Source organism: Pezoporus occidentalis, unplaced genomic scaffold, assembly GCF_034315485.1.
Source record: "Pezoporus occidentalis ecotype Australia unplaced genomic scaffold, CSIRO_AGI_Poc_V1 ctg27, whole genome shotgun sequence".
Classification (NCBI taxonomy): Eukaryota; Metazoa; Chordata; class Aves; order Psittaciformes; family Psittacidae; genus Pezoporus; species Pezoporus occidentalis.
In genome coordinates, this window is record NW_026914611.1 from 12,551,114 (window position 1) to 12,577,034 (window position 25,921).

Here is a 25,921-nt window from a genome sequence, read left to right on the forward strand (position 1 = left end):
TAGTTAGCGATCCCCCTTCTTACTGCCCATATAAAACTAATTGTTTCATTTTAAGTACGTGTAGACTGACTCCATAAAGATATGTGACATACAGATCCTACCATTTTAATCAGGTAAGTAGTTTCTTCTACTTTTTTTTTGGTGTCTTTGATTCTAGGAGGCCTTACAGAGCCTACCTAGCCAGTGGGCTGTAGTTGCATGCTATTCACCCCAAACTTTCTGTGTGAAAGGTGTGTAGCAAATTCAGGACATTGCACCTGACACTATGTTGGTTTTCACTTGTGAAATCTTTGTAGAATTCCTCTGAAATTTATGGAGTTACATGCTTGACATGGGGCTCGCTATCTCTGGCCCAGAGAGTTAACTCCGTTAACTGTAAGACGCTGTTCAGTAGGATCCACTGTGAGTCTAACAAATACGATGATGTCTTCTCTTTGAAAGAAAATTAAAGTGTCTCAAACTGTCTTTGTTGTGGAAATGCCTAAAACAAAACTTTCAAATTTAATCCATTCAAAGAAAAGGCAAACATCTGAGAACCACAAAAGTGGAATCTTGAATTGTGATATGAAGCTGTATGTATTTGGACATGGGTTTGTATTTTTTTCACATCTTTTCTCAGGATGTGAGGATATCCTGAAGTGTAGGAATGGAAGTAATGTTATTGATATAACACTAAAAAAAACCTGTTTTGTTCCCACTGTAAGCAAGCTCTTACAGCAGCTCGAATGTAAACTTTACTTTCCTCTGGCAGTAGGAAATGTATATATTCAGTGGGGATCAACAGACAGAATTATTCGAGGGAGACTGTGCTTCAGTAGTTGCAGCAGGGAACTTGAAAAGGTCCTGGCCTGGTTTCAGCATCTTTCCGAGTCATTCATTCCCTCTGTGACCTCAGATGACTCACTTGACCTCAGTCAAACCAGCTGCAAAGGCAGGTAAAGAAGACACTCTCTGGGGAGGAGATACAGGGTCTAAATTGAGTCTACCTGGGGAAACAACTACAGTATTTTGAACTGGCAGCATTCAAGTTTTATGCATGTAAAAAGTGTAGAAAGCTAAATCACTTTTAGTATCTGATGGTGAAGCAGTGGCCATATATTCTCCTTCATGGATCATTTCAAAGCCGACATGACAGCATTGGCTATTGTGTCCTTCCTGTGTATGGACTTAAGCTGCCTAAATGATGATGAGTTAGCTAACAAAGATAACAAGTATTTAAGTAAGATAAATTCTCTCTTAGCTGAACTCTGATGGTCAACAAATATAGAGCCTGCAACATTCTAGTACAGCTTTGCTTAAGCCGGGCGACGTGACTGTCTGTGCACAGTCAGATTCAGTAGGCCACTGGTGCATTGCCAGACAGAAGGTGCAATAAGCCAAGTGTGTCCTTCAAACCGAGTCCACATCTATCAGAGAATGTGCTCAGGAATGTCTTATTGCAAATAACATAGCAAAAGTCATTGTTAGTGTGAATGAGCATGACTGTTTGGAGGTTAATGCTGCTGTGTGTTCACTATCCCCACCATGATATTTTTGCTATCATGTAGATGTATTCATTAAAATATTCTGCAATATTTATAGCTAAATATTCAATAAATATTAATTATTTATTAAAAGAGATCTATATTTTCCAGTCCTTGCTGCTGCCTCATGTCGTTTGAAGCACAACTGGAAATTGTCAGTTTTAAGAATGAGATGTGGAATATTCAGGAATAATTTTAAATTGACCTGAAGAGAGCCTTAAATAGATACTATGACAATCTTTATCTCAACTGACATAGGGTGTTGCTAGGAAAAGAGAGTGAGTGACATTTGTCTGGTTTCTCGTGTACAAAATGCCACTGAAAGTGCTGGAACGATCACCTCTGGTGAGATTAAATATTCAAATTACATTTCTGAAATGTAGAGTCATTATTCTATACTTAGTGCAGACATATTGAGAGGTTTGTAAGGTTTGCTGTGAACTTTTTCCCACCCTTCTTTGTCGCTTTCCCCTTTGTCTTACCTCTCTTCTTTTCCCCCTTTTCTTCTCCTTCTCCTTAATCTCTTCCTCCCTCCTCCTCTTCTCCTTTTGCTTCTTTCTTCCTAAACCAGCTCTCTTTTCTTTGTTTCCCCTTCTTCCTCTGCCTACCGCCTCTCCTTTTTTGCTTTTCCTCTCAAGGAGGGAGGGACGATGGTGGTGGTAGAGAAATGTGTATTTTCATTTCTGTATTTCTCCTCTTTTTCTTTGTTTTCTCAGGCAGGTTTCTTCTTTGTGATCTAATATCAGCTTTGCTGGTGTAGACTGAAATGAAACCACATATAGTCAGAGATCACACCATGCACCACTGGTTCTTATTTTGGGTTTCTAGTCTAAAAGAGTCTCACAAAATCAAGCTTCAAAGACGAATTTGGATTTGATTTATGGAAGGTCAAATCTTGGGAAATCTACAGGGGTTTAAGTTGTTCTGTGTTGCTGTGTTATTTTTGAAAAGTACCAGTTAAAGCACCTTTTAATAATTCTGGGAATGTTTAAATGTGATTATTGCACACATATAACTTCTTGTCAGATTTTAATCCCAGGTTTAGGCTTTTGTTGCTTATCTCTTCTTTAAAATTATATTCGCATGCAACATTAACTTTACAGTGTTTTATATGGAGAAAATCTTAAGTTTATAAATTTAATGAAGTTTCTTGTTTGTTCATTTTACGACTACTTCTTATAAAACTAAACCTTAAGTTATTATCTTTGACAACAAAGAACAAGCTGACTGGTGGAATTTACCTTCTGTGAAGCCAATGTTTAATCCTGGAGGGGAAGCCTATGAGGTATTATTACACATTAGACTAAATGCTTTTTTATCATATATTGAAAGATTTTCATGGCTGATGTACTGAATTTTAAAAAATACCCAGGTATAAATTATTCTAGAGGAGTACTCTGAAGTGTACTACTTTAACCAGGTATCATGAAATGCAGCTTCCATGGGACAATAAAATCAAGAGATACAGAAAGTGTTTCCTCCATATTGAGAGTCACAGGGTTCAAGCCTTTTGTATAAACATCGCATCCAGAAGAGATTAAAAATGCTCATCCAAATTTGATATGACCTTGATTTGATTTATTTTTTTCCTTTTCTTGTCCCCTTCTCCCACCTCCCATTTAATTTCTAGTAGAAGGAAGGCATTCTGAAACATATTTTGTGCCTCCAGCCATAATGGTTGGCAATACTATATGAAATTACTTTTATTCTTGAAATGAGATAATATTGCTTCATGTGATACATTCGCTCATGGGACATTTATAAAAATATGTTTTAATATGACTAAGTATACTAATTTTTGTTGTGCTTAGTGTTGAACTCTTGCATACTTGTGGAAACAGGAAATATCAGTAATGTTTATTGCCACCAAATGCTATTGTATTTTGTGAAAAATATGCCAAATAAAGATAATTTATTGTAAAAGTTGTAGTAAGGGTTATGATTTTGCTGTTTGAGGAAAATATAATTTTGATGATATTTCTTCTAGACAAGAAAGGTCTTTTTAGTGAGGAATTATATAGAACTGACATTATGCATGTGTTAAAATATGTAAGAGTGATGTATCAGATTATTATTTAAAGAGGGCTAATTTTCATTATCTTGTTTCATCTCATTTCATCTCACTTCATCTGACCTCATGTTATTCTTTTGAATAAGAAACTTCTTTCTGAGCCTTTCAGGTGATAAAATAAAAAAAAAATTGAAAATAAAACTACTGTAAACATGTATGTCTGAGGAAGAACCACATGCTTCAAATCTTATAAATTAGTATGAAGAAGGTTAAAGGCACATCTTTTGGATATGTTGTAAAATACAGACAGAATGCCTCTGTTCCCAGGATATCACTTTCCTGCAAAAAGTGTCTTCTTAACTTGCTGAGAAGCAGAGGTGCATATTTCTGAAGTTCTGAACAATACTGTAACTGTTGCTAATAATCTGTGCTTTTCTAGTACCCTTACTCTCCATCTGCTCTGGAACAAGAAGTGTAAATTGCAGCTAATATTATCTACAGCAAATCAGTTCTCAGTGTGTCTTGCAACATCAGCTATGTTCTATTTTCTCCATGTAGGTTATATCTTATTATTTCGTATTTTCTTAGCAGAATTATAATATATAATATTGTTACTTAATGTGTTAAAATTTTTAAAAAGCCTAATAACTTCAGTGAATTCTCTAGATCTGTGAATTCCTATTCATTATAATCAAATAGCACTAAGAAGAACAAAAATGTTTTTATAATTATATGAGAAGTTTTTAGGGAGGTATTTTGCAATTGTTAGTTATTTTTAATAATAAAATAATTTTGTTGACTTTGTATAAAGATATTTTGGCATGAAAAGTAATTTAGTGTGAAAAAAATGTAATTCTGATTAAAATCAAGTTTTATGAGAAATAGGAAGAAGCAATTTCCTGCTGGTGCCAGAAACATTTTTTTTTCAAAAGGTAGGTTCAACCACAGTGTTTAGCTGACTTCTTGTTTAACTGACTTTTTGTTTAACCTTTTCTACTCCTTTCAAATCTATTGTTGTTGGTGAAGAACAAGGTGATAACGGCAGAATGTTAGATATGGTACTTACAAACTAGACCTCCAGCAAATACTTTGTAGACATTTTGAGGGTCCCCATATTAGAGTCTAAAATTCCTTACACTAAATATTTTTTAATTCTAAGTGGAATAAGATTGTCTGGCTCTGCATATTTTCAATAAACCAAGCCAAATAAAAACTTATTTGCTGTGTGTTAAGTCCTGGGAAAACACAGAAAGAAAAGGAATTTCAAGCCACTAATAAATGATATTTAAAGAAAAAAAGATTCCTACTGACATCGTTAAGTGCTTTGAATTGTTTTTATAAGGGTACATACCTATGTCCTATCAATTTTTCCCAAGAAATAAGTAAACAAATTAAAACATCAAGAGTTGGAGCCTGTCTTGAGAAAATGACCCGCTATTTAAATACACTGTTGCATTTTCAGCATAGCTGCCTGCTCTAAACCAGCAAATCCATGTGGGTATATGATAGTTTACTGGAGTTACTAGTTATCAGCTTCAAAGGAAAGTTTATTCTAAAATCAGTGAGAAAATTTGTATATAGTAGGGGAAAGAAGAGAAAGTTATTTGTGATATGAAAAGGTGTATTCATCTAGTTAATGAAAGTTTAACTCAAAAATTATTTCACAGCCATAGGGTTTGGTAAAGAGCTATTTTAAATAATTAATTAATTAGGTTTTAGGTTGGTCAAAATACCTGATTCATTATCATTCAAAAACTACGTTTCATCAGCTATTGTTTAATTGTAATTCTAAAAATAATTTCTATTTTCAATTCTTGAATTAGAATGTGAGTATATATAAATAGTGTAAGTATTCACAAATATATATTTTAAAATTGAATAAGTAGAAGGTGGATATAACTATTTGTGGAAGCACAGTATCAGGAAATGAAAGACTTATTCTAAGTGTATTCTGTGTATCCATGCTTCAGTTACCCCTTCTGTAATATAGCTTTTATTTCTTAGGTGTCTTATTGTGAAATTGAGTGAGATTCAGTTTCACCTTGAATGGTATTGTGTAAATTGTGAGCCCACTGTTGTATAAAAATATTGAAGGAGCTTGTAAAGCAAGCTGCAATAATTTCCAACTGTGTGTAACTGTAAGGTCACATTTGCTTCAATTTTTAAAATGCTAGAGTTGTTTTGATTTTTTACAATGAATACAAATAATGAATATAAAGCAACTCTCTATGTATACCTAGATATCTAACAGTTATTGAAAATGGTTGTGTAGAGACAGAAAAAAAGTAGCATGGGTGTACATTCTGTAATATTCTTGTAATAGGGTAGCTGTAGATCTAATCTTATTGCTGATTACATTTTGAAGGGTTTTGTCCAAGAACACAAGAAACAGGAACTGATTGGGAACTTCTTAATGAGATGTTTCCTTAATCAGAATATTTATGAGCTGAGAAAACTAAAAGCCTTCTATTTGGACGCCTTCTCAGGTGAAGGAGAGAATTTACGTTGACAAGAAACAGTAATGGCCAAGACAATCTTTTGGGATGTTCGCTACCTTCTTTGCTTCTGCTACAATACATTTCAGTGGAGAACATAAATCGTATCTACCTCTGTGGGTTGCTTTAATCTCTCTCAAAAACATCTATTTGTGTTTTTTTTAATAAATGATAGTAAATGGAAACCTGCCTGTTTCAGCAGGTGGTTTACATTGGAAGTGGAGACATGAAGTAATTCCAAATTATAGATGAAGATTCCAGTCACTGGACTCCTGGTTTTGCCTGTGAGTCTTTCTTGCACATCTCTGGGATTGCACGTGGAAAAAGAATGAAAATTTAAAAATGCAAAATTGAATACTCTATTCCACTTAGCCCTAATAGGAACTTGCTTCTCCATAGAAGTTTTGAAACCATTAAAGCATAAGGGAAACTAACATGATCATCAGGAAACAGTTGACTCCTTGAAATGTGTTGATTTTGTAGCTACACAGATTTCCAGCTGGAATGTCCCTGATAGTAATTAATTTTCCCCTACAGCACTGTTTTCATTCCCTTTCTGGGAAGAGAACTACAAAGCCTGGCTCTGGTGTAGTGTCTGGGAACAAAGACAAGGCACTCCCACTTCTCACTGCCTCTTTCTCAAAACTAAACTCAGGTGGAAATTTCACTCCCAGTGTATTGCTTTGATTAATGAGATTATATCAGGTCCAGGGCTAAATATGCTGTAGTGTTCATAAAATGTTCAATTTACTGGAACTCTTTTCTCCTGATGGTTTATACAAGTGTAATGGGCTGTCATTCCCAGCTGTTTTGTCACATACTTGCTACTCAACCTGAGCCTACATAGGAACTGAGTCTCACTTTAATTATTGAATTAACACAATTTCATGGTTGATACGCTTCTTTCTCACCTCCGGGCTTTATATTTACTGGTCTGCTGTGATTTTTTTCCCTATTGGTGCAAGGATAAATTAATGTATTCGCTTGGTGCTCATGCATAACTATCCGTAACAATCCCAAATTAAATTTTACCTGAAGAAACAGTCTTGCATCAAAACTTTTCCCTACAGCTCCTTATAGACTTAAAAATAAGCAAGACATCTTTCTTTTCACAGTTAAAGGCATACATTTCCATTGCAGGATACTTGTATCCAAACTATCTATTATATATTTCAGTTTTATATTCATATCTTGAAATGTGTGGCCCAAATTCCTGAGTCATAGTAATTACGAACCTGAGTCTTGTCCTGTCCCTGAATATCACTCTAGCTTGTTCAAGTGAAATAACTTCCAAAGTTTAGATTTCAGAGTATTTGGAATTTTTAGATATCTAGAAATTTTAAGTCTTCATCTAAAGCAGGTTCTTTATCATTAGGCCAACGTTCAGGTATATCTGTGCAGCATTTGAAATAGGGCATTGTCATCTGTGGTGGCAGGGTTCCCCATTATCTGCAGTAAAAGGACTTGGGGGGTGCTGTTCTTTTCTTTTGGAATGATGCCCACTGTTTTCTAAGCACTCACAGTGGGACAGTGTCATGGTTTAAACCTAGTCAGGCAACTTGTTCACTCACTTCCCCCCTTCTTTTCCTCCCCCTACTCCCAGAGGGACGGAGAGGAGAATCAAAAAGAATGCAACTCCCACGGGTTGAGATAAAAACAGTTTAGTAACTAAGGTATAACACAGATCACTGCTGCTACCACCAATAATAACAATGATAAAGGAAATAACAAAGGAAGAGAATATATCACCTCACCACCAGCCAACCGATAACTCGCCCCCCCCCAGCCCGACCAAGCACCAACCCATACCTCCTCCAACCCTCTAGTCTCCCAGCCCTTCTGGGTAACTATCAGTTACCTCCTGGGCATGACGTGCTGTGGTATGGAATACCTCTTTGGTCAGTTTGGGTCAGGTGTCCTGTCTCTGCTTCCTCCTGGCTTCCCCTCCTCCCTGGCAGAGCATGAGGCTCACGAAGTCCTTGGTCAAACCAAAACATCAGGCCGAAAGTCAAAACACAGCACTGCACTGGCTACCAAGAAGGAGAAAAATGACTGCTACTGCTGAGCCCAGGACAGACAGTCTTAGATTTAACAAAGAGAATCTTGTGCCAAATAAGTGACAGATATCACATTCATCTCTTCCTTTCACTCTGCCACCTATAAGCCGTATGAAGTAATCTCCTATCATGGTGATAAGCTTGGCTAAGAAGGCAATACAGTGCAGAAAAGATAAAGTCATACTTATGGAAAACTGAAAATGAGTGATTATAAAAACATACATTTTAGCCATGGAAAATAAAGTGTTGAATCAAAAGCCTCTTCACTCGCTTTTCTTCCTTTGCTCTCACTTACTTTCTTTTTCCCTATTACATTGCAATTGTTGTTCTCTCATTTCATTCTCATAATTTTTTTCTCCCCAAGGAGAAGATGAGTGACAGCTGCTGCTTTGTCAGCTCACCTGGAAAAGCATATAAATAGTATGACAATTAGCCAATACCATAATATATGTGAGAAGTGGGATATGCTCCTTCCAGTAACTGTTTCTTTTAATAAGTAATGACTTTTCAGAAAGACCACTGTCATCAACAGGACCTTAAACTGCCTGCGTCTTGCATGAATCTGTCACTAGTAGGCCATTGGGGGCAGTAAGGGTAGTGAAGAGGTGACATCCCTCCACTACCCTTTCTTCCATTTTACAAACCAATTTTTCCTGTCTAAAACTGTTCAGTAGGACATAATTCCATTTTGTTAGTAATTGTAGTGAAACTACAAATACCTTTTTAGCAAGAAAAGTATTTAGTCTGCGAATAATTTGCCGTTCATCTAACAGATCAAGGAAATAAAAGGAAAGAGATTTATTATGGTAGTCTCTTGCTTCAAAAAGTTTCTCCCCAATCTTTTATTCTCCAAAATACCAAATTCAGACAAATTTTGGTGACTTCAAGAGCTTTATGCTCATTTACTTACTACTAGAATTATTATACAGATGGAAATGTTCAGGGTTACGTGCTGTCATCTACAGCATATACTCAGGGGAATATTGAATTTTTCATAGAAGTTACCTTTTGGAGTTATATGTCACTGAAATTTCTCCAGGAAGAGGGATTGCACACTTGAGAAACAGTTGCCAAGTTTGGTTCTGTGTTTGTCTTGTACTTGTTGAACTTAATACAAAAGAGACACACTACACTGCTTAAGTACAACTGAACTTTAGGTAGCCTTGTTGAAACAGGAAATCCACATTTTGTATACTCTTTCTTTCAGAGTACATATTGAAAGTACATTTTTATAAACAGATATTATACAATAGCAGGTACTTTCAGAGTTGACAAAGACCTTGGGAAACTTAATGTTTTGTTATTATTAACCAATCAAGAAACTGTACTCCCTGCTCATTTTTCTATGCAATGAGCCATAATTCTTTTACTGTTGTGCAACCTTTAATTTTTATGGAACATTACCTGATGAATTAAAAGGAATTGCAATGGAAGACCAGAGAGAATCTGCATGCATAGTATTTTAAGGTTTTTAATTGCAATTATTTGTTAAACTTTCCAGCCTTTATTTTTTTTTATATCACATCAATCCAGTCATATTCTAGACTCTTAGAATAATGACAAGAATGTTCTACACTAGAAATGCTAAAAGGCTACAGTGTTATACAGTTCTTGTATATCCACCTCAAAACTCTTGCATTTCCAGAATACGGATTTTTCTGGTAAACAGTAAAAGAAAACCCATGCAACTAAGAAATTAAACCAAGAAAATCCAAATCCAGCTGGAAAAGTGTTGAAATGAGGATGAGAAATGGGAAAACAGTTTTAGGACAAAACCATCACATTTATTGCCTGTATTTCAACCAAGAAAGGGTTTCTCTCCTGTCCCAGTTCAAACCTTTTAGTTGAACAATTTCATGAAACTGTCTCAATTAGACCAAGTTTCTTCTCAATTGTCATCTACTGCACCTTGTCCTTTATTAGCCTAGCCTTGTAAAACATCCTATCAAATAATTTTAAAGTCCTGTGTGTCTAATAGAATATTGTAAAGTCTATCTGCATATTAGCTGCATTAGGAAGAATCAGCAGCCTAAGATAGGAGCTAATTAACCTCTACTTGGCATGCCTGCAATGTTCTATTCAGTTCTGGGACAGAACAGATATCAACAACCTGGACAGAGTCTGGAGAAGGGATACTTACGGACAGTTAGGGTGCCAGAGCGCAAAATAAGAGAAGCTGAAGGAATGTTTTTTTTAGCCTGGAGTACAGAAGCAAAAGGAGAGTCAAACTGCAGTCTTCTGCTACTTAAATTCTGTTTATAGAGAACAATAAGCCAAACTCCTTTCCACAGAGAAAAGACAAAAAGCAAGTGTCACAAACTGTAGCAAGCAAAAGTCTGATTACATGTAGCTGCTGTCCAGAGGCCACCTTCTAGTGATGAAACTCCAAAGGAAGGAATTAATTTTCTTTCTCAACTGTGCCTTTGCAACTCTTTATTTTTATCTAACAGGCAAATGGCTATTAGCCTCACATTCATCTACAGCAAACCTGAACACAGATGACTGCTATCACCTCCTCAATTCTCATGGAGGGTGAAGTCATGTCATTTTTACCTTTTAATATAAACAAAATCTTAAATTTCTCATCTTAAGGTGACTCAGCACTCTACTATAAATCACTCATCTACAAGCAATCCATGTCAAACTTCTAGCTCCTGCTACTTTTAGCTTTCCATAGTAACTGCAGATGGCACAGTAAAACTTCAGAGGTAAGGAACAAGATAGAGTGCTTCGACTAAGCACACCTTCTACTCTCACCCCCACCACACACAGACTGACATACACATCCTTTGTCAGTTTCTGGTGGCACGTTTTTATATTGCAGAACTGCATGACAGGGAATAAGAGGGCAGGGGAAGTGACAGCTGACATGAATGACCTCTTCCATGTTTTGACCACCATGAACACACCGCACCTACTTCCTGTACACTGGTTGAGGTAATCCCATTATTTCGCAATAATTTGCATGGGTATTGTGTCTTATTTCTGCAAAAAAAGTCTAACTGGAATGAATTGCTGCTATAGTATATGCACAGACGCTATTCAGATGTTAATGTGGAATTGAAGTTATGTAAAATTAAATGCTTTAAAATAGATTGAATAATAATAACCATCAATAGGCTGGCAGACCTACATCACTTTATAAGACTTATTTCTATTTCCTCAGTATTGTCTCATTCATTAAATACAACTTCTAGTTGCATTTTTTTTTCTTTTTCCTTTTTTGTTATTACTTTTAGGATATCTTTCTCTTTTAGTACTTTTGTTTGTTTGTTTGTTTGTCTTAGCATTTCTGGACCAGAATCTTGAGGTTTTTGCTGGTGATTAGTAGATCTTATTCTTTTTCCCTCTGAATAATTTTCAACACTTTCTACTTAAAAGGCAAGAATGCATTTGTATCATTATTGTCTTAAAAAAGCAAGAACTGGAAGGATGGAATGTTAAAGAGGATCCAGGAACTGATTCAGTTTGGTCCCTGTGAATTACCAATACATCTGAATCCAAATGAATGATCCCCATAACTCAGCTCTCTTTCTATTTTCACCAGGTAAGCCTCTTTGGACCTTAAATCTTCCAGACACATGCAATTCTGTATGCAAGCATACAGACAAAACTTTAGTTCAAATATCCTGTTGACTAAGCTTAGTCAAGATCAGGAAATGATTTCTCTGCCTAAATCCCCTGCTTCATTTGTCATGCTTTAAGCATAACCCCAGGAGCATTTTGTTCACAAGATAAATTTCATTCCCCTTTTAACTTTTCCACGGTAGCACAGCACACTGACACAACCAGCAGGTGACCTAGCTTCAACTCCCTTCCAGTGTGAATGAATTTTGACCCAGCATTCCCTCTCTTTGGCAAAATCCCACTCACTCCTGGAAAAAAAAAAGTGATGATATTGTGTTCATCTATAGAAAATGTAGGAAGTCTAATTCCAGCCTAGTTGTAAGGACCCTTCAGTAGAAAAATTGAGGACCTAGTGACATTTTCTCCTCTGTGGACTGTTTCTATATTTCATCCAGTTGTGTTTTCATTTCAGGTGCTCAAGTGAACCAGTCACTTTGGATTCTCTTCTGAAGTTATAAGGAATCCTGCACACCATGACACAAATTTCAAGCTTTCCATCTAATGACCTTGGAAGCTAAAATGTATTCCTGCCCATGTTTTTGAAAGAGCCCAGTTCTGTTGCTGGTTCTAGCTTCTACACTTGAACCACGAGGCTAGGTGACAACTGACAACGCAGGCTGAGGTTTCTCTGAATTCCCTCTTTGCCTTTTCCACATTTGAAAATGCACTTCAGTACTCTTCATACACATGTTCCCTGTATTTTGGGATGTAATCTTATGCTGACAGCTGTGGCCAAAGATCAGCATCTTTTTCAAGGTTTTCTGAAATTCTCAAATTAAGTTTCTTTAAAATCAGAATACCTGCACAAAGAGCAATTTTCTCTGCTTGTAATAATCTACACTGATATTGCTAAAAATACTAGTGTCTGAATAGGATTGTTCTCCCTCATTACCCCACATCTCAGCTTGGTAGTGCAATGCATTCACAATCCTGTATTTATGGCTACACAGTCCTAACCATGGAAACGATCTGTAGTAGCACAGATTCAGTGCTGTGGCTTTACTTAAGATCAAACTGGCAAAGCAGAGAAAGACTGAAGAGAAAGGTTGCTATTTCAGCAGCAGAAATAATTTGAAAAAGGAAAATGAATATGTGATTTGATAACAAAAAGCCATTCTAAATATTGCTAAATTATTTAAGTCTTTCTTATTCTTTGACACATATAAAGTCATATACTTCATTTGCGTTACTTTGGGTAGCACTAGACCAGGGCTTATTTTAACAGCATTTTAAGGCATTGGCTGCGATGCCCTTCCATTTAAATAGGAAAGAGAAGGGGAAAAAAAGGTGTGCTGTGGTGTGAAGGGAAATCAGATCCTTGTATGAAGCTGTCACCTGGCCAAATTCTCAGCTCTGCATGAAGTTCATTAGCTTTAGCGCATATAGTGATACCACTACATCTGGTCCATCTGCCCTAGATAGAATGAAAAATCAAGCCTCAAAGATGAGGGAGAAAAGTGAGGCAGTTGTTAACCAGAGGTATAATTTTGCTTTTGCAGCTATTGGCAAAGAGTACATGGGCTGTCCACCAGGAGGACTGGCTGAAGTTATCTCCTGTTTCCCACTCCTGACTGTAAAAGAAGCCAAGCTCCTCTGGAGCTGTAACTATCATTTTCCATCTGGAAAAAACACTCTCTGATGGGAACAGGAGCATTTCCACTGTTCTGAATGGAGCTTTAACTAAGACTCAGGGATAGGACTCACTATATGCTGTGCTGGTGAATTTGCCAACACTTGTGTTACATTTTGTTTGATCTCTACTCAAATTTTCTTACACACTGTCTGAAAAAGTTACCCTCAAAGTCTGGTCCAAACTTAGCAGATGCAGTGGCTGGCTCCCAGTGTTATGATCTAGTGGGGTGTAGCTGCCTGTACATGACTGCAACCAGACTGCAGTAGCCTGCAAAGGCATTAACCAAAGCAGGAAATGTTTCGTCTCATTCTCTTCTTGCCAAAAATGTTGGATGTGGCAACAAGCTGGAATGGGAATACTGGCTACAGCTCCTTCCTCCTGTCCCCTTTCCGTATCCTGCAGAAAAGATGTCTCTTCTTTCCCAAAAGCTTCCATAGGCACTGGGACAGGCAATCAGAGAAATATGACAGATGTTGTCAAGCTATGCATGACAGAGCATGTCTCCCTCCTCCCAACTTACATGTTCTTAAGGCCAAGAGTTCCCTTTGTCCTTGAGGAGATCCTTAGCAGTAGGAGGTAACTGCCAAGGAAGAGGCAACTTCGGATGGATGAATCTTAAGATGAACATCTACATAAACTGTGCACTGAATCACATTAGTATAGACATTTCAGAAAATATTCTTAATGTATAAAGTTTTTCTTTCTCACATTCCTTCAGCCATGCTCAAAATTATGAACTTTGAAGTTTTCCAAGATTTTGACACCTATGGGAAGAGTTTGTGTTTGTGCTAAGACTTATTTTAAAGCTGATTATGACTTTTTGCAGACAAGATATTTTGGGGAAGACTTGGTCAGAAAGTTTGTTACACCTACAATTACAATATTGTAATATTTAAAACTAAAACAAAATGGGTTTCACATAACACTGAATACTCCACATTTAAGTCATTATTAGAAGGCTACCTAACCCCTCAAACTGTTGATTCTACCTTGATGGCATCCTTGATTATTGACATGTTGCAAAGGCTGCTTCTAGCCTACATGCTTTTGATTTATAGTGATATTATGAACGCTATGTGAATTAGCACCAAGCAGGGAATAAGAAACTATTGCTGACAGAAACTGATCTCAGGCACTGAAGGAAAATAAAACATTATTTTCCCCTTCAAGCAGCACTCCTTCCTTTTGCTTTCTATGCTGTGATTATTCATTGTGTAAATACAAGTATAAGAAATGCTACACAAGGTGTATTACACTTGCTAAACCCTAAACCATGTTGGTACATTCTTGAAACACTGCAGCATGGACTGAAAGATACTGCTCCAACAACTCTCATTATTCACGGATCATTGACATGATAGACCCTAATGGCTCCCTCAAAGCTATTACAGTGTGCTATATAAATGTGATCCCTTAATCCATGGATCATTGGCACGATAGAATGCAACACTCTTTCAAATCCCTTGCAGTCTATCAAGTAAATGCATACTGTTAGAGAACTTTAATTTGTGGATTATTGTCACAATTGATCATTATACTTCCTTTTGGGCTGCTATGGTCTATGCCACTAATGTCTATTCAGTGAGCAATAATCAGTAGATAATTGATACAAGTATTTCCATCTGTTTTGTCAAAAGAACTTGCACAGTTGAGAGATCTCTCATCATCTCTTCTAGACTCTATAATTCTTTAGTTCAATAACTTGTGTTTTCATTTCTTTCTTTTACTGCATTATCAATTGCTTATGCAAACAAACAAGTTCATGTGTTCAAATGGCATTTTACATTCATCTTAGTAAAATGGGATTTCAGCTTTTACTTCTGTTATTCGTGAGATTAGGCACAAAATGACATAGGAAAAAATATGTGTTGTGGCTTGCAACTGTAGCCCTGAGACTCCTTTACGCTGTGAACACAGATATTACTACATTTTGAGTGGCAGAGATGGTAAAAACATTCATGAAAACCCCATGTTTAATTTCTTTTATGCATACTAGTAATAAATGCTTTTAAATGGACTTTCTCACACAATTTCTCTATTAAAATTCCTAAAGTTATCAACCTAGACCCTATGGATTTGTAGTCTTGTGATTAACCTTTTAATGTTTAACTATTAGAAAAGTTCTTATTGTAGCCCAGTGGCATTCAGCTATTTCTGACCTCTAAGTAATAAAAGGGCTAAATCTCACCTCATAAATCCCCATAGCTTACATTCTTGCCTATTCCTGGTAGTATTGCAGTGATAGGTGGTTGGGGTGGGAAACTGATGGACTGAAGAGTGGCTAAAAGCACCACATCTCCCAGGCTGCTAGGTAGCAAAAGGGCTGAATCCAAAGCTCTAACATTGCTTGGATTCCCAGCTGGAACACAGCTGCAGTGAGCTGTCTGCTTATCTCCCTGTGAAAACTTGTCTTGCATTTTCAGCAAATAATCATTTCTCAACAAAAGAAAAATAAAATTTCCAATCATCTGTTTTTCCTCTTGCTGAGTTCCCTCTCACCATGGTTTATCCAAGACCCTTGGATGGATCCAATTCATACAGATAAGTTATAAGTCTAGTACTGTTGCAATGACTGCAGAATCTCAGTTTTCATTAGAAGATTTTCTTTTTAGCCTTAGTGGCTGCTAAATAAAACTTGGAATGTGAACTGAATGCAGTGGCTTTACTTACAGCTGCTTGGAGACAAGAAAGAAGAGCAGCAGGTGGTGAAGCAGCAGTGGTTACTAGAGCACAAAGCTAGCAAGAAAGCCGCTTGCTCCCACACCTGCAGAAATAGGCATGGTTTTCATTTTCTACGGGGTGTAGGGACTGTGAAAGGCTGGTTAAGAGGAGAAATCTTCCTGGGGAATGGACATGGGAAGTGAGCAGAGATGGCTGTGGCAACAACAGCATGGAATTGGATCAAGAGGAAAGTTTACTCACTCTTCTCTGCCTCATCTGTCTCAGAGACTCAGACATCTGCTGCTATCAGCCAGGGTATTTGGTTTCCTATCTAAGAAGTTCTTATCTAGTCTAAAACTGCTCACCTTGTTTTTTTTTAAGAGAGAACTTCCATTGTAGCTAAGACTTCTGATTTTGTAAAGCCTGCATCCTTTCACAATGAAGGATTGCCATATAAACTGTGTTGCAGCATAGTGTAAGATATTTGAATTCCCTTAGTCTTTTTTTAGCCTTCTTTGAAGAAAAGGATAGCAAAATCAATTTAAACCAGATAGGCCTAATAAATAAAGGGGGGACAAAAGGGGGAAAGCGTCTCAGCTGTGAGCATATATGGTTTTTCAGCTAAGAGCATGTATTTTCAGAAACTGTGATGACCTCTCAGTGGGACAGCAGTAGGTAGTTTAGGGTCCAGAATTGACTTATGTTAAAATGATCACAATCTGATGGAGATAACCTTAGCAAGTTAATTTGCCTTCCCTCTGTGTTTTTAGAAGAGAAAATCTTAAATTCCCATTGATTTTAGAGAATGTAAACAAATTATTTTAACTAATGCTCTACTATTTGCCTCACAGCAGTGTTCAATGTAACTCCATGAAATTACTTTCCAGGATGCAGTTCCTCGTTAGAATTGCTCTGAAGGCAAATCTGTAGTGAAAAGTCCCCACCACAGCCTTTTGCCTCACCACAGGTTGCTGCCTTCTCAGATGTATTCATTCAGCTGTTTGTACATCTGTACTCTAAAGCAGACCAATGAAATGACCTTTGGTGTGCACAGTAGTTTTTTTTTCAACCCTGGTGGTTTGACTGATCCCATTTAAAGAACAGGCTGTGTGGTGCTGTATAGTAAGGTAATGCATAGTAGGAGGTGAGCTTGCCTGAGCAAGGGAGGGACAAGGACCTCTAAAATAGTTTCCATGGAATAATAGAATATTTTGAGCTGGAAAAGACCTTCCAAGATCATCTACAACCCTTCTGCCACAGGCAGGGACACCTTCCATTAAACCAGGTTGCTCAAAACCCATCCAACTAGGCCTGGAAAGCTTCCAGAAATGGGGCAGCCATTTCTGGGTACCTGTTCCAGTGCCTTACAACCCACACAGTGAAGAATTTCGTTCTCATAGCTAATCTAAATCTACCCTTTTGCATTTTAAAGCCATTCACCCTTGCCCTATCACTACATGCCCTTGTAAAAAGTGCCTCTCCATATTTCTTATAGGCCCCCTTGAAGTACTGGAAGGCTGCTTTAAGATTTTTCTGGAGCCTTCTCTTCTCCAGGCTGAACAAGCCCTACTCCTTTAGCCTGTCTTCGTAGGAGAGGTTCTCCAGCCCTCAGATCATCTTTATGGCCTTCCTCTGTATGCACTCTAACGGGTCCATGTCCCTCTTGTGTTGGGGGCCCAGAGCTGGCCACAGCACTCCAAGTGGAGTTTCATAAGAGCTTAGTAGGAGAGAATCACCTCCCTGGACCTTCTGGCTGCACTCATTTTGATGCAACCCAGCATATGGCTAACTTTCTGGGCTGCAAGTGCCCATTGCTGGGTCATGCTGAGCTGCTTGCTCACTATCACTCCCAAGTCCTTCTCCTCAGGGCTGCTCTCAATCCAGTCTCTATCCAGCCCGTATTTGTGTTTGGTTTTCCCCTGACCCAAGTGTAGGACCTTGCACTTGGCTTGCTTGAACTTCATGAGCCTGGCATTGGCCCACGTCTCAAGCATATCAAGGTCCTGGATGGCATCCTTTTCCTCCAGCATGTTGTCTGCACCACACAGCTTGGTATCATCTGCAAACGTGCTGAGGGCTCACTCAATCCTATTATCTAGGTTGACAGCAAAGATGTTGAACAGCACCAGTTGCCTCCTCCACTAAGTAATACCACTTGTCACTGGTCTGCACTGATTTTGTTGAGACAGCTCATAATGTATAAATTCTGGAGGTTTTACTTCTACTTCTGGTATTAGAATGAAGCATGTGTATTGTTGTGTATATTCTGGCAGACATATTTTGTGGTGATGTGTGTGTATGAACAAGGATGATAAAAATTTTCTATTGACATTTTCCAGAAATGAAATATGGAAATTATTTTAAAAGACTGTATTAGTTTTCCTTTTTCCCATGGCCTTTAGGAAATGTCTGTGAATGAAAAATAAAAATCATTTTTTAAAAACAGCCTGGAATTTCCCTTTAAATTATATCAGTGCTGCTTGCTGCTGCTACATTAACTGCTCTCATGAAGTTGCTTAATGATATCTTGTTAGTGATGGAAGATAATGAGATGATAAGGGCAAAATTCATTGACCTTTCAAAGCTTTTGATTCACTAAATGACACTGTTAGATAAGCTAATTAAATTTTGCTTTTTCTGCTGGAATGATAACTTGGTTCTGATCTTATTTGATTAACAGGAAAAGTCAGTGGCTCTTTTATGCTATCATTCTGATTTATTAGTATTATTATTGAAAGGTGCCTTAAGGCTCAAGAACTGATTTACTTCTTTTTATTTAGTCCTAAATTATATCTGAGATATTTGTGACAAGACCTAAATTCACTTACATGGTATTTGACAATACTCTTTTGTACAGCAGTTCTGTAATATCTCTGTCTTAATATGCTTACTTCCAAAATCACTATAATAAAAGCATTTGAAAAGATAGACTTGAGATAATGATGAAAAACTAACTTCATCTCAGCTTCCCAGGAGACTTGTCAAGAGGAAAAAGACATTCAGCTAACAGTAAGGCTATAATGAATTGTCAGAGAATAACATGATTAGTCAGAATATTTTACTCATGGCAGTCATATCCAAATGCTCCAAGATAAAAGTGTGCAGGCCCCCGGTTCTGCAAAACTCTTAATCGTGCATTTACTTCTAGTAATTTGAACAGTTTAAATGTTAAGTACTTTAGCCTATCATTGGGAATCTAGTTGGGTTTGATGAGACTTCTCATGCTCTTTAACTCAGCATATATTTCTGAATCAGACTCATGGTGCACAAGGAGGAAAGTAAATAATATACACTACTAACACTACTTAAGAAAAGCATGAAGTTTGTTACCACATGCATGTGCAATATAAAACTTTCCTGGACTGATGACAGCTTACTATTGTTAGCTACTTTATGGTAAATATGTTAGTTGGCTTACATCTCACTATTTTTAATCAGGCTATTTTATGAAGTACAGTATCTCAAACTGTACACTTTCAAATGTCTTACAAAACCACGTATATTACCTCCATTCATCTAACTTCATTTCTCAAACTTTTAATCTCTCTAAAACCTGACACCAAGACTCACAGTGGGTTTTTTTTCAAAATCTTGTTGACAGCTATTATTAATACATCTTGTCTTAATTTGTATCAGTTAATAGTTAAATAGACCAGTAAATCAGTTAAATAGATATTTTTTTTTCCTTACTACTTGGCCTGGGATGCTGCCAGAATGACTGAGCTGTAGCTGGTTAGGCAATTCCAAAGACGTTGGTGCTGCATTAGTAGTATTCTACTCCTCTGGAATTTCCTGAACTTATTAAAAATGATGCCCCATAAACCAGCAGGGTTTCTGAAAGCCTTCATGAAACCCAGTTTAGGTGAGAGGTTCCAGCACTTCCAGACTTTCTGCTGCAAAACTAGGGCTCAGAACCTGGAAATTTTGCAATGGGTTTGGGATCTGTAGCTCCAGCCAGGCTACAGGCACTGTAACTCTGTTTGTCTGTCTCTGAGGCAGACTGCAGGAGTCCAACTTCTTAACTCTATCCAGAGCTGGGGATTATGTAACATCAGCTAAGGGCATACCAAAATGATCAATACAGAACCCTGTATGTATTTTTCAGATGAGATCTCTGAAAATAATTTTTTGCAAAAGAACAAGAAGCTGCCAAAATCCACAAAAGCTATGAGAGGGGTATAAACAGAGAGGCTGATGGGTACACATAAGGAATAGTAGCATCTTACAGTTGATCAGTAGACTTCTGTAGCAAAGGTAGGAGAGAATTACTTTTGTGCAAGATCAGAGAAGACAAGCTAATGCAGAAAGACTCTGAGTTGTAGAGGAAATCAAAGTGGAAGGTCATGATTCTTTCCAGAAGGAAAGGGCTCTTTCCCCAGCATCACAGTGCTTCAGACTGACTACAGAAAAGAGAAAGTGGAGCACAAGCAGATTTTATTATTTTGATGGTGCTCAAACCATGTAGAATCCATAAAGTAAGGAATGCTGAAGTGCTTTTCAGGTTCAGGGTCTTGAAATGTGTGGTGAATTTAGCAGTGCATCCCCATGACCAGTTAGTTGTTGCCAAGAGGAGAAACTCAGCCAGATTCCTTAACAAAACTTGTCTAAAATAAAAACTTTTATCATTTGACTTCTGAAACGATGTTAGTAATTTTGAATAATTTGGATTCTGCCTCTGCCAGATGCACTTAAGTGTGTGGATTGCTGCAGATGACACCTTTCAGATCGAGCCAGGGATATGTCAAGAATTAATGGTCTAGAGAGTATTCTGTTTTGCTTTTGAAAACACAAACATGTATGTACAGTCCTTCTCAAAGTTCTTTTGGAACCTGTAGGGAAATAAATAATGTTTTACAATCAGAGTTTTAATAAATAATGAGACTGCAATTTCTTGGCATTGGTGATAGAGTGTAGAACATTGTAAAAAAAGGTACTTTAATGGTTAAAGTTTTTTTTTTGGAGTTCAGGCAATGCAAAATTTTACCATTATTCCCATGAATTTAGTTGATCTGTACTTATTATTTTCTGGTTCCTTATTGTAAGAAAACACACTTACGTCTGTATTAGAGCTAAGGCCACTTAACTTTCACAGACTCTGGAATGTTAGTGTCTATGTGGTTAAATTTTTTGAATTTGGCATTGCTGTGGTTCATGCCATCCAGAATTCTCCAAAACAAATCTCCAACAAAGGTCTGGAGCACAGAGGCCTAAGGTGCCATTAGGCACATTCCTAGTGTAGACACCTTGTTTTGGAGAGCAAGTAGTTTAGCAGCATGGGTGCAGCTGTTTTGCTCCATTTGGCATCATTGTGAGACTGGATTCCTGGGTGTACTTATTTAACTAGTTTAGGCATAACACTATAGACACAAGTTTGAAGAACATTGCAGCTTAAATCTAGTGTATCGTCTTCTACAAAACATACAGGACCTTCATGGACATTCAGTGTATCATTCTTTCAAGATGCCATTTTGCTTCTTATAGTGTAGCTTTGTATATATATATATATATATAGCACAGCCTGATGAAGTACAATAGCCAAAACAGATCTGGGGACAGCTAGAGCTGTCGATTCTTCTTTCACACGTCCAAGAATGTGAATGCTACACCATGCAGTGCTAAATGGCATGACTACTGAAATACAATACTGCTCACACAAAAAAATGTTACAAGCCTACAGGGTAAGAGGAAATATTACTCTACAGTTCAACCCGTTACAAAATGCATCACTTAAATGTAGAACACTAGATTCACCAGTTTCGAAGAACTTGAACAAATTTTTGAATAATGCTGCAAACTCTCTATGCCCAGAATTCCTACTGGCTTCCCAGAGAGACCAGTATGTGGCAGATTTATAGAAACAGTTCATAGGCAGTTTGATCATTCAATAAGCAAAACTGTGTAAGGCACATTTTTCTATAGAAAGTCATGTCTGCTTTATTCTCCAAACTTCTATTTTCCTGTTTCTAATTTCATTTCCAAGTCATGCCAAACAATGTGGTGTAACCCAAAAAAGATACTGAGTAAAATGTAAAAGGACAGCATACACTGTAGCCTGCAAAATGCAGCACCACAGTGGTGCTGAATGCTAATGAGTAATTATTTGGTCTCACCCCAATCAGTCTTGATCAAATAATTAATTCAGGGGCTGACCATATGACCTGAATTTCTGAAGGCAATTGCTGCATAATATCTTTTTCAATGTGTGAACAGGTGGTTCACAAAATGCAATCCTTTTTAACAAAATAAATTCTGTTCATTTCAGTTTTTCAAAAGCTTAACAGCATAATGTGGACTTACAAAAATCTATAAACGTAGCTTAATAATTCTTTGTACCCAAAGACCCTTTTTTCAAGATTACTGCTTATGTGGAGTCTGTTGTATTAGGCGTTAAGCACAGTAGAATTACCAAATATTTGCTTAGAACCTCCAGGTTAACTTAAATTTCCACCACTAAGCATCTATTTGTTAACTAAAATGCTATTCAAAGAAAAATTTAGATCTGTATCTTCTACTTGGCAAACTCTGAAAATGTAGATTCTTCCTACATGCAGAAAAGTAAATGAGTACTAGACTATATGAGTGTATTATTTTAATTATTCCATTTTGTCCTCTTTTTTCCTTACTTTGAAACTGCTTTAAATCCTGAGAGACAATGATGGATAAGGGATACTGAAGAGAGAAGATAGATTGTGTTTTCCTTGAATATGTACATAAATATTTTCAATTCATGAATATAAGCAAATTTGGAATAAAGGCAAGTGGAGTCTCTGAGGAAATCACATTCCTTCTCTGAAGAAATCACACAGACATGCCATGTGAGGATCTGAATTACTGAGTGCTGTCTTGAAGAAATGAAGATGGTGTGTGGCATTACTTCGGAAACTTGATATTTAAAGTCTAATATCCGGGATCCCCATTCAAGCTATCAAGAAGTTCAAGGTATCATTTCCTTACGCTTCTGACATACCTACAAATTCAGGAAGTAAGTCAGGAGAAAAAAAGAAAAAAGATTTAATTGAGTACCTTCGATGTGAATTATTAAAATTTATATAGAACATTTGAACTGAGTGGCCCTGGAATCAAGGTTACGAATCTTGTTCCTGTGGTACTTTGGATTTGGGGTGGGGGTGGTTGTGTCAGGAAAGATTTGACATAGGATCTTTAGCACGATCACAGAAAACATCGCATTGGAAGACTTAGCATAAGGTGTCCCTGCCCACGGCAGGGGGGTTGGAACTAGATGATCTTAAGGTCCTTTCCAACCCTAACTATTTTATGATTCATAGCAGTTTCAGTTAGACTAGTGATGGTCACATTTTGAGTGGACTAACTATAAATCAGTAAGACAGGTTCTGGAGTTTCTTAGTTAGAAGAAGAGGGAAATGGGAAATGACAATGCTCCAGGTTGGAGCATGACCACTTCTAGTGAATTCCTGAGCATGCGTACTCAGATAGCTACTGCATTAAAATCAAAGGAAAATTGGAAATGAAAGAAAGAAATTAATATAGGAAATGTTAATTAATACAGTTTAACAGCCATCAATCAGCATGACAGACTATCCAGTTGAAGAGGAGGACAACTTGCAAAAATGGAAGAAAACTCTGGTCTGTGGGGTAATAACAGTGGAAGGTAACTGTCAAATCTTTGACTAACATGGGACATATTTGAACTTCCTTCCTATCCTGATGTAGACCTCTACAGATTGTTTCATTTTCTGGCAAGAAAGAATTAAGATCCAGTGGAATCATGAGATAGTACTCCTTTGGGGGATTCAAGGGATCTTTTATTATGTTTTATGCCATTTGGTATTTATTATGGGTCTTTGAAAACTGGTTTATAAGTAAAATGTATGAATTTCTCTAATACATCAATTCAAAAGTACATTTGCGTGAACATTCTGTCTCCAATACTTTTCAGTTTCTTGTGCTGAAAGAAAAGAATTTAGAACAGGTATAGAGTGATCCTTTCCCATTAAAAACTCCCAGTTTCCTGGAACTTGGGGAGGCAGATTGCATTTCATTCACTGTGTTTAACGGCTACTGATGTGCCTGATGTCCATAACTTTTCCTAATCCTCTCTATATATTTATTTATTTTTTTTTGGCTCTCATTAACACAGATTATATTTCTTTCTGAGGCAGCAAGTTCTTTATGTATGAAGCAAAACTGCATACCTTTATGAACTGTGGGCCTGAAAAAGAAGGTATCTGTGCCCAAAGGTCATGTGTCAGTTGCGTAGGCAAGGAGGTGGCTGGAATATTCTCTAATGGGTCTGGGTAATGGTAGGTGTATAATATGGAATGTGCAGGGGACTGCACCAAATATGCATGTTTAAAAAGGCCTTTGTCTTACCATTTAAATTGCACACCTGGAGAAGCTGTTTTCTTTTTACTGACAGTTGTTGATTGCGGTTTTGTGTGTTTAACATGTGTTTTTTTAACATGGACTTTTAACTGTTGTGACCAACAGACAGCATCTATACCATATTTGTATATTGACACTTATTTAAAAAGAAAAGGTGATTTTTTGAGACATTCCAGTCTCAGAAGAAGATTCTACATTTTGAGGGGTGAATCAGACATTTAATCATTTTAGATAAGAAATGTTTATGTGCTGTTAACCTAAGGGGCTTGTTAACATTTGTTTGAGACCAAGAAACTTGTGTTACAGGAAATGTGATTTAGGGCTGGCATAGTCTGAATTTATTTTTTTTTTTTCCCCACTGTCTAAGCTTGTTAGAAAAGTTAAAGGCATTTTCAGAATGAGAAAGAGTTTGGAAGTGTTGCAAAACCACACAGACAAAGTAAAAGTTCTCAAAGTAAAACTTCTTTTTGTTTTTTTGCATGACACAAGTATGTATCTGATTGTTAAAATTGTCTAAAACTGTGGTTGTTGGAGATAACTACGTTTGTTAAACTGTGGAACTCATGAGCACTGTCATCCTAAGGAAAGTGCTTATAGAAGAAATCTGGAGTTAGCTGGTTTTGTAAAGCACTATAGATGGCACCTATAAACCTCCTTTAATGTATTAAGAAACTGAAAGTAGAAGAGGGTACACACAGGTATGATTATGAGAGACTAAGCATACTGGTCGAGTATAGAAAGAAACTGCTGATAATTCAAGAGTATTGCAGTAAATTATTTCAAGGACAACCTGTTCTTTCTTTACTGCAGAGACATTTACCAATAAGTTTTTCAAGTTTTCTCATTTTAGTGGTTAGAGATGAAATGGATGAACCCTGCAGCTGGCAGAATTGGCAGAAAGGATGGCGTTAATTAAAATGTTTGTAACCACTTGCTGTTCTGTATCACAAAGAAAAGTGTTGCTTATCTTGACAAATATTTTTCTGATGTTCAGAGACAGTGAATGTAATTTATAAAGCATCTGCTAACCACATAAAGAAAGGATTTAGGAATGTCCAACAGCCTTTTTTTAGTTTGCCTGACTGAGAGTATAGCAGAGCAGTTCATTTTCCAGGGTCACTAGGAAACATCAGGAGCTTCCCATTGCTTCTGATGGAGGTGTATTGAGGTAGCTTTTCAGGACATGTTTGTGTTTTCTAGTACTCTAAATCTTGTAATTATTATTTTAAAGCTTTTATTTTACAAATAAAAGCACTCAATCTGAAGTGTAAACTTCTTGGTTCAGAAAACTGTAGTTGATATAATCTAGAATTGAGGCATACTTGTGTCTTATCTTGGGGCATCCTTTCAAGGATATTCATAAACGAAAAGGATTGCACATAGCTATACAATATACATTTCATTTTCCCTTGCTGCAGATGGCACTGCTCATCAATTGGGGCTATTTAACCTGGAGAAGAGGAGGCTGCGTGGAGACCTCATAGCAGCCTCCTAGTATCTGAAAGGGACCTACAAGGATGCTGGAGAGGGTCTCTTCATCAGGGAATGTA